We start from the raw sequence: 14,426 nt of genomic DNA on the forward strand, positions 1-14,426 counted from the left end.
TGAAGCCTGAAGTACGGTAATCATTTAGGAATGTGCTGGCCTACCTGGTAATCTAATAAAAGTAAATAATAAAATAAATGTGAAATTAATAATAAAACTGATGATAATAATAATAAGCTAATAAAATAATAACTAATTTGAAAGCTGAAAATAAGTACCGTATTTTTCGGTCCATAAGACGCACCTGGGTTTTAGAGGAGGAATATAGGGAAAAAAATGTAAGCAAAAAATGTGGTCATGTTGCCTTGTTAAGGGGGAGAGGGTCTGCTGCTGACAATGTTATATGGGTAATATTCCCTAATTCTGTACTAATAGCCCCCATCCTGGTATGCATGGCACCCCCCATCCTGGTATGCATAGCACCCCTCATCCTGGTATGCTTGGCACCCCTCATCCTGGTATGCATGGCACCTCTCATTCTGGTATGCTTGGCACCACTCATCCTGGTATGCAAGGCCCCCCTCATCCTGGTATGCAAGGCCCCCCTCATCCTGGTATGCAAGGCCCCCCTCACCCTGGTATGCATGCCCCCCCCATCCTAGTATGCATGCCCCTTCTTATACTGGTATGCATGGCACCCCCACATCCTGGTATGCATGGCACCCTTCATCCTCGTATGCCTGGCACCCCCACATACTTGATATGCCTGGCAGCCCCATATTCTGGTATGTCTGGCAGCCCCAGATCCTGGTATGCCTGACACCCCCACATCCTGATATGCCTAGCACCCCCACATACTGGTATGCCTGGCACCCCCACATCTTGATATGCCTGGCAGCCCCACATTCTGGTATGTCTGGCAGCCCCAGATCCTGGTATGCCTGACACCCCCAAATCCTGATATGCCTGGCACCCCCACATCCTGGTATGCCTGGCACATAGAACTGTAGCGCCACCTATTGAAAGCAGTGATCTTAAAAGTCAATATCGACTCTCTAATGAGCCTTGCAATATGACTTACGATAAAAGCCAAGAGACTGAACCAAAGGCCATAAGGTAATAAAAAAAATCACCATGGCTAGAGACCGAGCTGAGAGCCATTACATAATTAAATAATAGTTACCAAATATACACTGCACACTGAACATTTCGGGTTAGAAACTGTTTCCATGTTGACTGTGCACCCGTCCTGCCTGACCTCTCCGCTCCTGTTCCCGGCATTAACTTCTGACCTGTGCTGCCTGCCCCGACATCAGACTGACTGACCACGTTTTTTCTTTGACGTCTTGTACCACTTACTTGTGCCTCTGACCCTCCGGTCAGCTGCAGCAGTCCCGGGGACTTTCCTGGAGTGGTACCTGGCGACTGCCTGCAGCCAAGCCTAGCCTCACCATCAGAGGCTTTAGCAAAAACCAGGTAGTCACTTAGTCATGCCCCTCCAGGATAAGCCCGGCTGGTGGCGCAGTGGATCCACAAACACCCGCGTTACACAAGCCAAGCCTGGCATGTCAGAGTAAGGAGACTTATAAGCCATGCATGCTCCTCTGGAAAATTAAATATGCAAATTGTCTCTTCAGAGACGAAGAGGACTAGAACTCTGGCTGCTTCCAAAAGAGACGGAGCCGAAAGCCATTAGCAAATAAAATAATCACACTAGAGTTGTGTTTGTCTGCTAACATCTGCTGAATAAAATTAAATATCTGCAAGAATGAATTACATTTCTAGTTTTTACCTCCGTTTTTATAAACTCCTGTGGAACACGTAAAAGATTAACTAATTTCCTAAATGCAGTTTTGAATACCTTGAAGGGTGCCTCTTTTTAAAATGTGCTGATTTATAGGAGGTTATAATATACAGGCCCCTCTAAGCCATTCCAGAACTGATTTGGTCCTTTATGAAAAATTCCGTTTTGTACATTTTCTTGAAAAAGTTTAAAATTGTTATTAAACTTAAGCCTGAAAACATCCTAAAACTTACAAAGGTATAAAAAGAATAGGGTTGAGCGAGTATGTTCTGTCCGAGTATGCTCGGGCCGAGCTCCGAGTATTTACAACTGCTCGGTGATAAGGTTAAATCGCTCCCGTGTGCATGATTTCCATGGGCGTGGAGAGGGTGTGAATATTCATGCTCTTTAGTAGCGGGCACAAAATGACCGCCAAACGCTGCAGGAGCCCCGCTGCAGCTACACTGTACACCCATGATTAAGGAGAATGAATATTCACTGCTCCCCACGCCCATGGGCGTGGGGAGCAGTGAATATTCATTTTCTTTAGCAGTTGGGACAGTGTAGGCTGCAGTAGCCGCTGCTGCCTCCTGCACCCCGCTCCTCTGCTGCTGCTGTCCCCTCATACCCCCACCACCCACAGCAACAAGACAGTATATAATAGAAGGTTCAGACTATAAGATGCACCCCCCACTTTCCTCCAAAATTTTGGAGGAAAAAAGTGTGTCTTATAGTCTGAAAAATACGGTATATTAAAGAGGTGAAAACGGTCATTAATTTAACCCTTCGAATACAGTTTGCTACAATTTTAAATGCTTTATTTAAAGGGAGGGACTTGCTGCTGCCAGAACTACAGGGAAAAATTATTCATGGTGGGAATACAAAATCATTTTTCCTTTATCTTCTGCACCAGCATTTTCAGTTGGGTTATGGCAAGGTCGCATTAATTAAGTCCATCAAGTTCAACCTAAAACCTAACGTTTATATTAAGGATACCTCATAACGAAGATCCTAATTGCCCTATATTATTGTGAACATTTTTCCTGACTCCTCATATGGCAATCAGACTAGTTCCCTGGATCAACCTCCCATCCTTAGAGTCGATTCGCATGATCCGGTCCATCGGCCATGACAGTAATCTGTGGCCACTGTTTGGGAGCCGTGAAAACCACCTTTTACCTGACAGCATTCGCGGCCCTTCTTTTGATTATCCAATCTGGTGTGATGTCATCATTGCTGCATGATGCACATGTGCAGTTGGGCCATGTCAGCTAATTAAAAGAAAAGCAGCGGATGCCATCATGCAATACTGTAGGCGGTTCTCACGACTCCTATGCCCACAGATTACTGTCGTGGCCAATTGTTCGATTGGTGTGAATAGATTCACACACATCAACTCTACACATTACAGAATCTAGTTAAACAGATATAAAATTATTAACCAGTGGAAAAAGACTAACACATTTCTGGCACACACAGCGCCCTTAGTCATAGTCTTATAGATTGAATCTTGGGAAAAAATGTTAAAAACAAGAACATGACTTTAGACATGATTTGCCTTTTAATTAAGCTTGGGAATAATAGATGATTAGGCAAACTGACACTGTAACTTGCTTGCAGAGTTAAGGTTACAACATATATTTGGAAGCAACACAGCATTGCCAAAACTTGCTATGTGTCGCTGCTACATTGCAGCACAATACAAGGGCATGTGAAGATATTCAAGGTAATCCCCTGTCAATCACTGTGCAATTCATGACGGTGATTACATAGATCTCCATGTACAATGTAATTCGACATTGGAGCTTTCATAGGAGGGGGCCCGACAAGCGTGAGTGACAAATACCCCCTCAGCAGCTGCAAGTAGCTGCACAGGATCTGTCCCTTTCCATTCCCCAAGCCATGTCCTTCTATTGTTCAAGAAACTATAATTTAACATCGAATTATGGGAAAACAATACATCCCAGTGATACACAAAATAGATTTTCGGGAACCTGAGGGGATGGGGAATGTAACCCTAGCTTTAAATATAGTCCAGCGCGTAAGGCAAAGGAGATACCCAGCACAGCCTTGCATGGGCCCCTAGTACCCTGGTGTTTGGTATTCACGCATAAGCAGGGGCCTGGCTGGATCCGATGACACCAGAACTGGCTCCCTTGGAGAGTCCAGTAAGGATGTATAGCCAATTTTAGTTTTAAAAGTCTTTAGCTAAGTGAGACCAGGGGAGGAGATTGAGCGTAGCCACGAGGCCGGATCGGGAGTGACCCAGAGAGTTTGAAGGTCTCGGTAGCTAGAGCCTATTGTCTTTCCCTGGGGAGGTCGGGATGTCAAGTCGTGTGGGAAAAGTCCTGCAACAACTAGAGGGCCCGCTCGCCTCCCTTGTGGCAGCCCATCCCCCGAAAGCCAGGCCTTTCTGTAACGGGTCTGGGAGGCGGAACCTCTGGGCTACTATACAAGGGAGCGGTCCTTGAAAGGGAGCGGGTGGCGACCAGGCAGGCAGTCACAGCAGGTGACCGGGACAGTCTCTGGGTGTACGGGCAGGAGGTCACGGCAAGTGATCAGGGCAGTCTCTGGAAGAACGGGCTGGAGGTCACGGCAAGTGACCGGGGCAGTCTCTGGAAGAACGGGCTGGAGGTCACGGCAAGTGACCGGGGCAGTCTCTAGGTAAAGGGTAGGTACGACCTGTGATGGCTGAACCTCCAGGTAGGCTAGCAAGGCAGATGGAGGATGTGTGCTCCCAGGTGAGCAAGCGAGAGTCTCTGGAATAGCAGGTGGTCACAGCACGTGACGGCGGAGCCTCCAGGTAGGCAAGCAGGCAGGTAGCGGAGAAGCGCTCCCAGGTGAGCGGGCAAGAGTCTGGAATAGCTGGTGGTCACAGCACGTGACAGCGGAGCCTCCGGGCTGGCAAGCAGGCAGGTAGCGGAGAAGCGCTCCCAGGTGAGCGGGCAAGAGTCTGGAATAGCTGGTGGTCACAGCACGTGACAGCGGAGCCTCCGGGCAGGCAAGCAGGCAGGTAGCGGAGAAGCGCTCCCAGGTGAGCGGGCAAGCTGGTCCATAGACAGACTGACCGGAGTTGTAAGGCAGACCGTCGGACCTCAGGCAAGCAGGCAGGTAGCTGATGTGCGCTCCCAGGTGAGCGGGCAAGTTGGTCCTTAGACAGACTGACCGGAGTTGTAAGGCAGACCGTCGGACCTCAGGCAGGCAGGTAACAGGAAATCAGGCAGGATTAGGACAGCAAGCTGGCAGGAATCTGGCAGGTAACTGGCAGGTAACTGGCAAGGGACCTGAGGGCTGAAGCAGAGTAGAACGGTGCAACAACATTGCTCGGGCACCTCCATTTTGGAGGAGGTGCCTTATATATGGTAAAGTCCTCCGGCCATTGGCCGGGGACTCCTTAGGACGGCGCGCGCGGCCCCTTTAAGAGGGAGGGAGGGCGCGCGCGCGCGCCCTAAGCACAGTGGCCGGGAAGGAGCGCGCGCTGCCAGCAGAGCGGGAGAGGGACGCCGGGCACGGAGCAGAGCGGTGAGGGGAACAGCGTCCCTGCCTAGCAGAGGGCAGGGACGCCGGCACTACAGTACCCCCCCCTTTAGGCCCCCCCTTTTTTAGGCCAGATAGAAATTTAGCTAGGATGAGAGGGGCATGGATGTTCTCCCGGGGCTCCCACGTTCTCTCCTCAGGACCAAACCCCTTCTACCAGAAAAAAGGTCTTTCCTCTTACCCTTTTGGTGGCAAGAATGTTCTCTACCTCAAACTCGTCCTCAGCAGAAACCGGAGCAGGAGGCGTACCTGTAGACTTGGAAAAAGAGTTAAGCACCACAGGTTTGAGGAGAGATACATGGAAGGAGTTAGGGATCCGTAAGTTGGCCGGGAGTTTCAATTTATAGGCCACCGGGTTGATCTGACTGATGACCTCCAGAGGACCGATGAACCGAGGTCCTAACTTGTAAGAAGGTATCTTGAGTCGAACATATTTAGATGAGAGCCAGACTTTATCTCCTGGACGAAATTGTGGAGGATCCAGGCGTTTTTTGTCAGCGTGTCTTTTCATACGCTCGGATGACAGAAGGAGTGCGGACCGGGTACTCTCCCATATGGAGGAAAATTTGCTAACGAGAGATTCCGCAGCCGGGTTGTCCACAGAGGTGGAGACAGGAAAAGGAATCCGAGGATGCTGACCAAAGACTACAAAAAACGGGGATTTGGAGGAGGATTCGCTCTCGTGATTATTATAAGAGAACTCGGCCCATGGTAGGAGATCCACCCAGTCAGAATGGTGGGCATTAACGAAGTGCCGGAGGTAACTGGTCAGGTTCTGATTGATCCGCTCCACTTGACCATTGGACTGTGGGTGGTAAGAGGAAGAGAAGTCCAGGGTGACGTCTAGTAGTTTACAAGTGGCTCTCCAGAAACGTGAGGTGAACTGTACCCCACGATCCGACACGATGTGGAGGGGCAGGCCATGAAGACGGAAGATGTGGCGGATAAAGTCTTTAGCCAGCTCGGGTGCAGACGGAAGGCCTGGCAGGGGAATAAAGTGAGCCATCTTGGAAAAGCGGTCAGCGACCACCCAAATGACCGTACAACCGGCAGAGACGGGGAGATCAGTTATAAAGTCCATTGCTATATGCTGCCAGGGGGCAGCAGGTACAGGAAGCGGAAGGAGGCGTCCGGCTGGCAGATGTCTCGGGACTTTGTTGCGGGCGCAGGACACACAGGCAGAAACAAAGTCTATTATGTCCTTGTGCAGGGTAGGCCACCAATAGTGCCGGGCAATAAGCTGGAGGGTCTTTTTCTGACCGGCGTGGCCAGCTAGTTTAGACGAATGGCCCCAGTGTAGGATCTTCTCCCGATCAGGTACTGAAACAAACGTCTTACCGGGAGGGAGACGATTTAGACTCACGGGAGCCACCTGCATTATTCTGGCGGGATCGATGATATGTTTAGGTTCTTCCTCGAGATCGGACACCAGAAAGGATCGGGACAAGGCGTCTGCTTTGACGTTTTTGTCAGCCGGGCGAAAATGAAGAACAAAATCAAAGCGAGCAAAAAACAAGGACCACCGGGCTTGGCGCGGGTTAAGTCTCTGGGCATGCTGGAGGTAAGCCAAGTTCTTGTGGTCAGTGTAAATTATTACCGGATGAAGAGCCCCCTCGAGTAGGTAACGCCACTCCTCCAACGCCAGCTTGATGGCCAATAACTCTCGGTCTCCTATGGAATAGTTGCGCTCAGAAGAGGAGAAGAGTTTGGAGAAGAAGCCACAAGTTACCATTCTCCCGGAAGATGATTTTTGAGTAAGTACCGCTCCGGCTCCAGAGGAGGAGGCGTCAACTTCCAGGAAGAACTGCTTGTTGCTGTCCGGGCGATGCAGCACCGGGGCGGAAGAGAAGGCCTGTTTTAGGGAAAGAAAGGCCTCCTCTGCTTCGGGCGGCCACTCTTTGGGATTAGTACCCTTACGGGTGAGCGCGGAAATTGGGGCAGTCCGGGAAGAGAAGTGCGGGATGAAGAGGCGGTAATAGTTGGCCAAGCCCAGGAACCGCTGAATAGCCTTCAACCCCTCTGGTCGGGGCCATTTCTCGATGGCAGACAGTTTCTCAGGATCCATTTGTAGGCCGGTCTGAGAGATAATGTAGCCCAGAAACGGAAGCGAGGTCTGCTCAAAGAGGCACTTCTCATATTTAGCGTAGAGATGGTTCTGCCTGAGCCTGAGCAGGACCTGACGAACATCCCTCCGGTGAGTCTGGAGATCCGGAGAGAAGATCAAGATGTCGTCCAGGTACACCACTACGCAGGAGTAGAGAAGGTCCCGGAAGATGTCATTGACCAACTCTTGAAAGACGGCAGGAGCGTTACAGAGGCCAAAGGGCATTACCAGATATTCATAGTGGCCGTCCCGGGTGTTGAATGCCGTCTTCCATTCATCCCCCTGACGGATACGAACCAGGTTGTACGCCCCACGGAGGTCCAGTTTGGTGAAGATTCTAGCCCCCCTCAGACGATCAAATAACTCCGGAATGAGCGGAAGGGGGTACTTATTCTTCACCGTGATCTGGTTAAGGCCTCTATAGTCTATACAGGGACGGAGAGAGCCGTCCTTCTTTTTGACGAAAAAGAAGCCTGCTCCCGCCGGGGAGGTAGATTTCCGGATGAATCCCCTGGCCAGATTCTCCTCAATATATTCGGACATCGACCGGGTCTCAGCAGCGGATAATGGATAAATACGCCCACGGGGAGGAGAAGTACCAGGTAACAGGTCGATAGGGCAGTCGTATGGTCTATGAGGGGGTAGTGTCTCTGCCTCCTTTTTATTAAAGACATCAGCATAAGACCAATAAGGAATCGGAAGTCCAGGTAGATTAGCTGGGGTAGGAGAAGGACGGACGGGATGAACGGGAACCAGACAGGTCTTATGGCAGCCCTGTCCCCAGCGAAGGACTTCTCCGGTCTGCCAGTCAAGAACGGGTGCATGTTTCTGGAGCCAAGGTAGGCCTAGCAAGAGGGCGTGAGAGAGTCCAGGCAGAACATGGAAGGAGATACTTTCAGAATGCAGCATTCCCACCTGCAGAGTAATGGATTCGGTGATGAGTTGGATGGGGCGTGGTAAGAGCCCCCCATCCACGGCAGCAACAGACAAGGGTACAGCCAGAGGTTTGGTGGGGATGCGGTATTTCTCTACCAGGGACTGTGAAATAAGATTCCCGGCTGCTCCAGAGTCCAGTTGGGCTAGTTCGAAATAACGGTTCTCCCCGTAGACGATTGAAACTGACAACAGCAGGGATGGAGAGGATTTATTCTTGTCTAGGTGGACCTCTCTGAGCGAACCTAGACACAGGCGTTTCCCGACCTCTCCGGGCAGGCACGGATCCGGTGCTCCTTACTGCCACAGTAGAAGCAGGTCCCCTCGGCACGGCGTAAGTTCTGACGGGTCCTGACCATCTTGGTCTGGTCGACCTGCATAGGCTCAGGAGGGTGTACCTGGTTAGAGACAGAAGGAGTGACGGGTTTCTGAAAAGTAGGAGCTAGACGTGGTAACCTCCTCTCACGGGTGACCTCTCTGACACGCTCCTGGAACCGTAGGTCAATCCGGGTGGCAAGAGTTATTAAGTCATCGAGAGTGGTAGGAATGTCCCGACCGGCAAGTTCATCTTTAATACGGCCGGACAGACCCTCCCAGAAGACGGAAACCAGAGCGTCGTTATCCCAGGCCAGCTCCGAGGCTAGGGTACGGAACCGTATGGCATATTGGCCCACGGTGAGACTTTCCTGACGGAGGCGTAGCAACGATGATGCGGATGAGGTCTTCCGTCCGGGTTCGTCGAAGACTTTCCGGAAAGCCGTGAGAAAAGCAGGCAAGTTGGACACCAGGGGGTCTCCTCTCTCCCATAGAGGATTTAGCCAGGCCAGGGCCTCCCCGGTGAGATGGGACATGATGAATGCAATTTTGGCTCGGTCGGAGTTAAACTGGTGGGACAATAGTTCAAAGTGCAGGGTGCACTGATTTATGAAGCCCCGAGCCTGGGCTGAGTCGCCTCCGAAGCGAGGAGGTGCAGAAAGCCGAGGTCCGGGGTAGGATATCATGGTGTTAGTGGACAGCGGTGCTGCCGGATTGCGAGACATGGCACTGGCGGAGGTTGTTGGTGGAGCAGTCAGAGTGTCCAGGCGAGTATTGACATTCCGCAGGTGACCCAGGATGGACTCCTGTTGGGACCTCTGACGGGACAGTTCATGACACAGGTCCGAGAGTGAGGGAGCTTGGGTGCCACCGGGTTCCATGGCCCGAGCAAACTGTAACGGGTCTGGGAGGCGGAACCTCTGGGCTACTATACAAGGGAGCGGTCCTTGTAAGGGAGCGGGTGGCGACCAGGCAGGCAGTCACAGCAGGTGACCGGGACAGTCTCTGGGTGTACGGGTAGGAGGTCACGGCAAGTGATCAGGGCAGCCTCTGGAAGAACAGGCTGGAGGTCACGGCAAGTGACCGGGGCAGTCTCTGGAAGAACGGGCTGGAGGTCACGGCAAGTGACCGGGGCAGTCTCTAGGTAAAGGGTAGGTACGACCTGTGATGGCTGAATCTCCAGGTAGGCTAGCAAGGCAGATGGAGGATGTGTGCTCCCAGGTGAGCAAGCGAGAGTCTCTGGAATAGCAGGTGGTCACAGCACGTGACGGCGGAGCCTCCAGGTAGGCAAGCAGGCAGGTAGCGGAGAAGCGCTCCCAGGTGAGCGGGCAAGAGTCTGGAATAGCTGGTGGTCACAGCACGTGACAGCGGAGCCTCCGGGCTGGCAAGCAGGCAGGTAGCGGAGAAGCGCTCCCAGGTGAGCGGGCAAGAGTCTGGAATAGCTGGTGGTCACAGCACGTGACAGCGGAGCCTCCGGGCTGGCAAGCAGGCAGGTAGCGGAGAAGCGCTCCCAGGTGAGCGGGCAAGAGTCTGGAATAGCTTGTGGTCACAGCACGTGACAGCGGAGCCTCCGGGCAGGCAAGCAGGCAGGTAGCGGAGAAGCGCTCCCAGGTGAGCGGGCAAGCTGGTCCATAGACAGACTGACCGGAGTTGTAAGGCAGACCGTCGGACCTCAGGCAAGCAGGCAGGTAGCTGATGTGCGCTCCCAGGTGAGCGGGCAAGTTGGTCCTTAGACAGACTGACCGGAGTTGTAAGGCAGACCGTCGGACCTCAGGCAGGCAGGCAGGTAACAGGAAATCAGGCAGGATTAGGACAGCAAGCTGGCAGGAATCTGGCAGGTAACTGGCAGGTAACTGGCAAGGGACCTGAGGGCTGAAGCAGAGTAGAACGGTGCAACAACATTGCTCGGGCACCTCCATTTTGGAGGAGGTGCCTTATATATGGTAAAGTCCTCCGGCCATTGGCCGGGGACTCCTTAGGACGGCGCGCGCGGCCCCTTTAAGAGGGAGGGAGGGCGCGCGCGCCCTAAGCACAGTGGCCGGGAAGGAGCGCGCGCTGCCAGCAGAGCGGGAGAGGGACGCCGGGCACGGAGCAGAGCGGTGAGGGGAACAGCGTCCCTGCCTAGCAGAGGGCAGGGACGCCAGCACTACACTTTCCATCTAAACCGGTAACTGACTCATAATAATGGCTTTATACCTTTTGTACCATACTTTTGTATTTGTAACTCTGACCACTGTACATGTATAACCCTTATGTATATAGCGTATTGTTTAGTGTGCCCTTACGGAAATTAAATATATAATTTAATCTTGGGTTGTTCTTTTATCTCGATCCATGAACCTTACGTCTGTTGTTCGGTCCAACGAACACGCTACCGGGCTGGTTTCTAGCCCGATATAAGTCCGTTATATCAAATAGAAACTGGTGGCAGCTCTACCAGACCAACAAGGTTCTGCTTCACTTGAGCTAGTGAATGGAGCCTCTCAGCCTGTAAGGGGGTGTGAGTGAGTGTGGTGCCACGTTAGTGTCTGAGTGGGCCACCTTTGCTCACTCCCTGGTGCCTCTCTGTACCCATGTGGACGGGGGGGAGTGTGTGGAACTGTACCAATCTGACCTTACGTGTCCTTGAGGAGGGTGGGGAATGTCACGTTGGTTCAAGGGGTAGATCCTTATCATGTGCTCCGTCTGGCGTAGTGTGACGTCAGGCGGGTGGCAGGGTGTGGATCCATCACAAGTGGTGGCAACAGAGAGGTTCTGCGGGGTCTCCCTGTTGCCGTTCCATCACAAGGCCACATTGCATCCCCTTGGGTACAGCGATAAACATGTTGCAAAAAATCATGACCCGGTTGGATTTTTTACGACTTGGTTGCGGTACCCAATAGGTCACAATGCAACCTTACTCATTGTAATTGTGTTGCTATGTAGCATAGGTCGACATTCCCTTGAATTTATGTTGTTCTGTTGCATCACAAGGGCAGAGCAGTGAAAACTTTCACAGTATCAGATCCGTCTTATGACAGAAACCAAAAGTGTACAACGGCTTTGGTGTCACATAAAACTCTGTGATGGTGATAGTGATTTGAGGGAACAGTGTTAGATTTTCTTTTTATTTTACAGGATTTCTTTTATTTCTCATATTTATTTTTACAGTTTTTCATTTTTATTATTTTCATTTTTTTTTTAGTTACGTTGCCTGTATTTTTTTCCTTTTGGAGGAAGCTGGGATAACATGGTTTGTGTTCTCCCTGCATTCCTCTGTGAGCAGATCGGAAAGACTAGGTCGGTGTCAAACATCCGTCAAATACAGAATGTGTTCCTGACTGCAAGACCCGACCGGAGCTAAATATCAAGAGACCCGGCGGTCAAGTCTAATGCCGTCTGGCTATTAGATCCATATTAGCAGTGATCTGCTCAGAGATGATTGGTGAGAGAGCACAGATAGTGTCCTGCCTGCATGCTCCTCTCCTCCATCAGACTGCTGGAAGCCCATGACAATTCTGAGCACTGTAGTCCTGAGTTTCCATTGCATTTGCCCAAATGCGCAAAGGAGGCTTTTGTGTGATATTTCAGCTCCCTGGAACTTCAGAAGGAGCGGGCTGAAATTTTAGCCAGCAGTTCATGTGTACAGAAGTCTTGTGCAGTATTAAGAGTTGCGCAAACAGATTTGCAGGACCCTGGATCAGTGGCCATCCGACCAGAGTACTGCGAACCTCCTTCATCCTGCTTGCATCTCCGGCGTTACTTCTAATCAGTAGGCCTGGCGCATCGCCATGTATTCATCTCATTACAATGATGACGTCACACCGTTCCCTCTAATCTACAGAGTCCCTGGTGATGCCGGCATTTAGGAGTCAGTTTGCAGGACTCTGGTCTGGCAGCCATGGACTACCAAGGTGGCAACTGGACAAGAGTCCTGCAAATCCTTTTGCTCATTACATACGATTACACATATACAACTTTATACAAATTCATTACCCGTATACGACTCTCTATCTACACGTTACATATATAAACAAAATGTAACAAATTACATGCACACGTGTTTCTACAAACGTATTACGCACATACAGCACTCGGGGCCAGCACAAGGGGTAGGCGCCCACCTAGGGCGCCACTTTGCACCAGATGACATGGCGCTAAAAGAATTGATCATTAAGGGGTAAGTGGTAGGTGACAGGATAGAAACTAAAACAGGGGAATCGCAGGAATGTAATTGACCCTACTAACAAAAACCTCTACATATCTATGTACAACACAAGTAGACTGCTTGGACTGGCCCACAGGAGAACAGGAGAATTCTCTGGTAGGCCGCCCCTGTGAAGGAGCGCTAATAAGTAGGGCTTTTACACTTGATTCACAATGTGCTGAAAAAGATATAATCTAATCATTCATTAAACAAGCTAGCCAAATTAATATTACATAGAAGCAAAAGTAAATTTGTGTTCTAGGGTCAGGTTATTTTTGCATGAAGCTAAACAGTGGGCCCCAAGAATCAATGTTACTGGTGGGCCTTTCCCAACCCAGTCCGACACTGCATGTAGCAGAGTTGAATTTGACAAACTTGGCTCTGCTACATCAGACAAGCTTTGCTCTACTGCCTCTAACAAACAGCTCTGCTACATCTGAAAAATCCTTTCATCTTCAGGCAGTAGACATTTCAAATATCACACAAGATCAGCTCTGCTACATACATCTGAATAGCTCCGCTATAGAAACAACAGACACACAGCTATACTTACTCATTATTTTGATGAAAATACTTGCCTTAGGGCTCGCTCACATCACCGTATTTTCAGTCATAGTGCAATCCAACAAAACATCGGATCGCACTCGGACCAATGTTAATCTATGGGGCAGCGAACATGTAAGATTTTTTCCTCAAACCAAGTTTATCCGAGGAAAAATAAAAAAATCTCTGAGTTTGATCTGATATTCAGATCACATTCGCTCATGTAAGTCAATGAGCCTGTGGAAGCCATCGGACTGCACTCGGATGACATCTGAGTGCAGTCTGATTTCCACAAACTGACAGAATAGAGAAGATGGAGACATTTTTTCCCATCATCTTCTCGTCATCCAAGAAAATCAGATCGCACCATGACCAGACTCTGACCAGAGTGTGATCAGAGTGTGATTACCATAATTGGCCTGATTCTTTTGGATGACATAAACCTCTCATCTGCACTTGCCCTTAGCATCATTCTTGCATTGGGTGTCTCTTACTCTATACTGTGAAGTATAGAGAGCATGTTACTTCTTTTAACCCCTTCAGGGTTTGGAATTCCTGAAGCACATAAAAGAAGTGACATCATTTTGACATTGCTTTGCTTTTTCTTCATTTTATGGGGTACCTTTGCGACAATTTTTCAAGCGGATTATAACCGTAAGACTCTATGTGCAAATAGCCTCACTACTTGCAAAAAGCCATTACTAAGCCGCATTGCGTTTAAGAAAAAAAAAAAAACAAAACTGCAGCTTCAGGTCACATTCAGACATCTGTGAGTCGTGTACAAGTTCTGTGAATTTCACAGATAGAATACATACTTGTTATAATCTATGGGGCTTTTCACATGTCCACATGTGTTGTTTTTCAGAACAATGGTCCGCACAAAATCACGGCAATATGTCTGTTTTTGAACCGAGTCACAGATTTAAGTTATCCATACAGGTGTATGTGTCCGTGAAAATCACTGACAGCACACGGATGGCATCAGAGTGTGATCCATGTGCCATCCATGATTAAAGCACCACCAGCGTTTTTTTTTTTAATATTACCACTGGAGTGGTGTCACCACTGTAACTTCCCTGACCCTAGTTTTGTACTCACTAACCACCACCAGAACCATCCCCGCTCTGGTTGGTCTCCAGCAGTTT

At 50.1% G+C, this 14,426-nt stretch overlaps 1 protein-coding gene across 1 annotated transcript in view; it reads left to right on the plus strand.

Annotated features, from left to right (window-relative positions):
* The window catches only part of LOC141271572 (uncharacterized), an 86,700-nt gene that overhangs the window by 12,222 nt on the left and 60,052 nt on the right, over positions 1-14,426 (plus strand). The gene's annotated exons all lie outside the window — the stretch shown is intronic.

The sequence above is a fragment of the Phyllobates terribilis genome, unplaced genomic scaffold (genome assembly GCF_046119375.1).
Source record: "Phyllobates terribilis strain yellow unplaced genomic scaffold, ASM4611937v1 Scaffold_5__5_contigs__length_657084704, whole genome shotgun sequence".
Lineage (NCBI taxonomy): Eukaryota > Metazoa > Chordata > Amphibia > Anura > Dendrobatidae > Phyllobates > Phyllobates terribilis.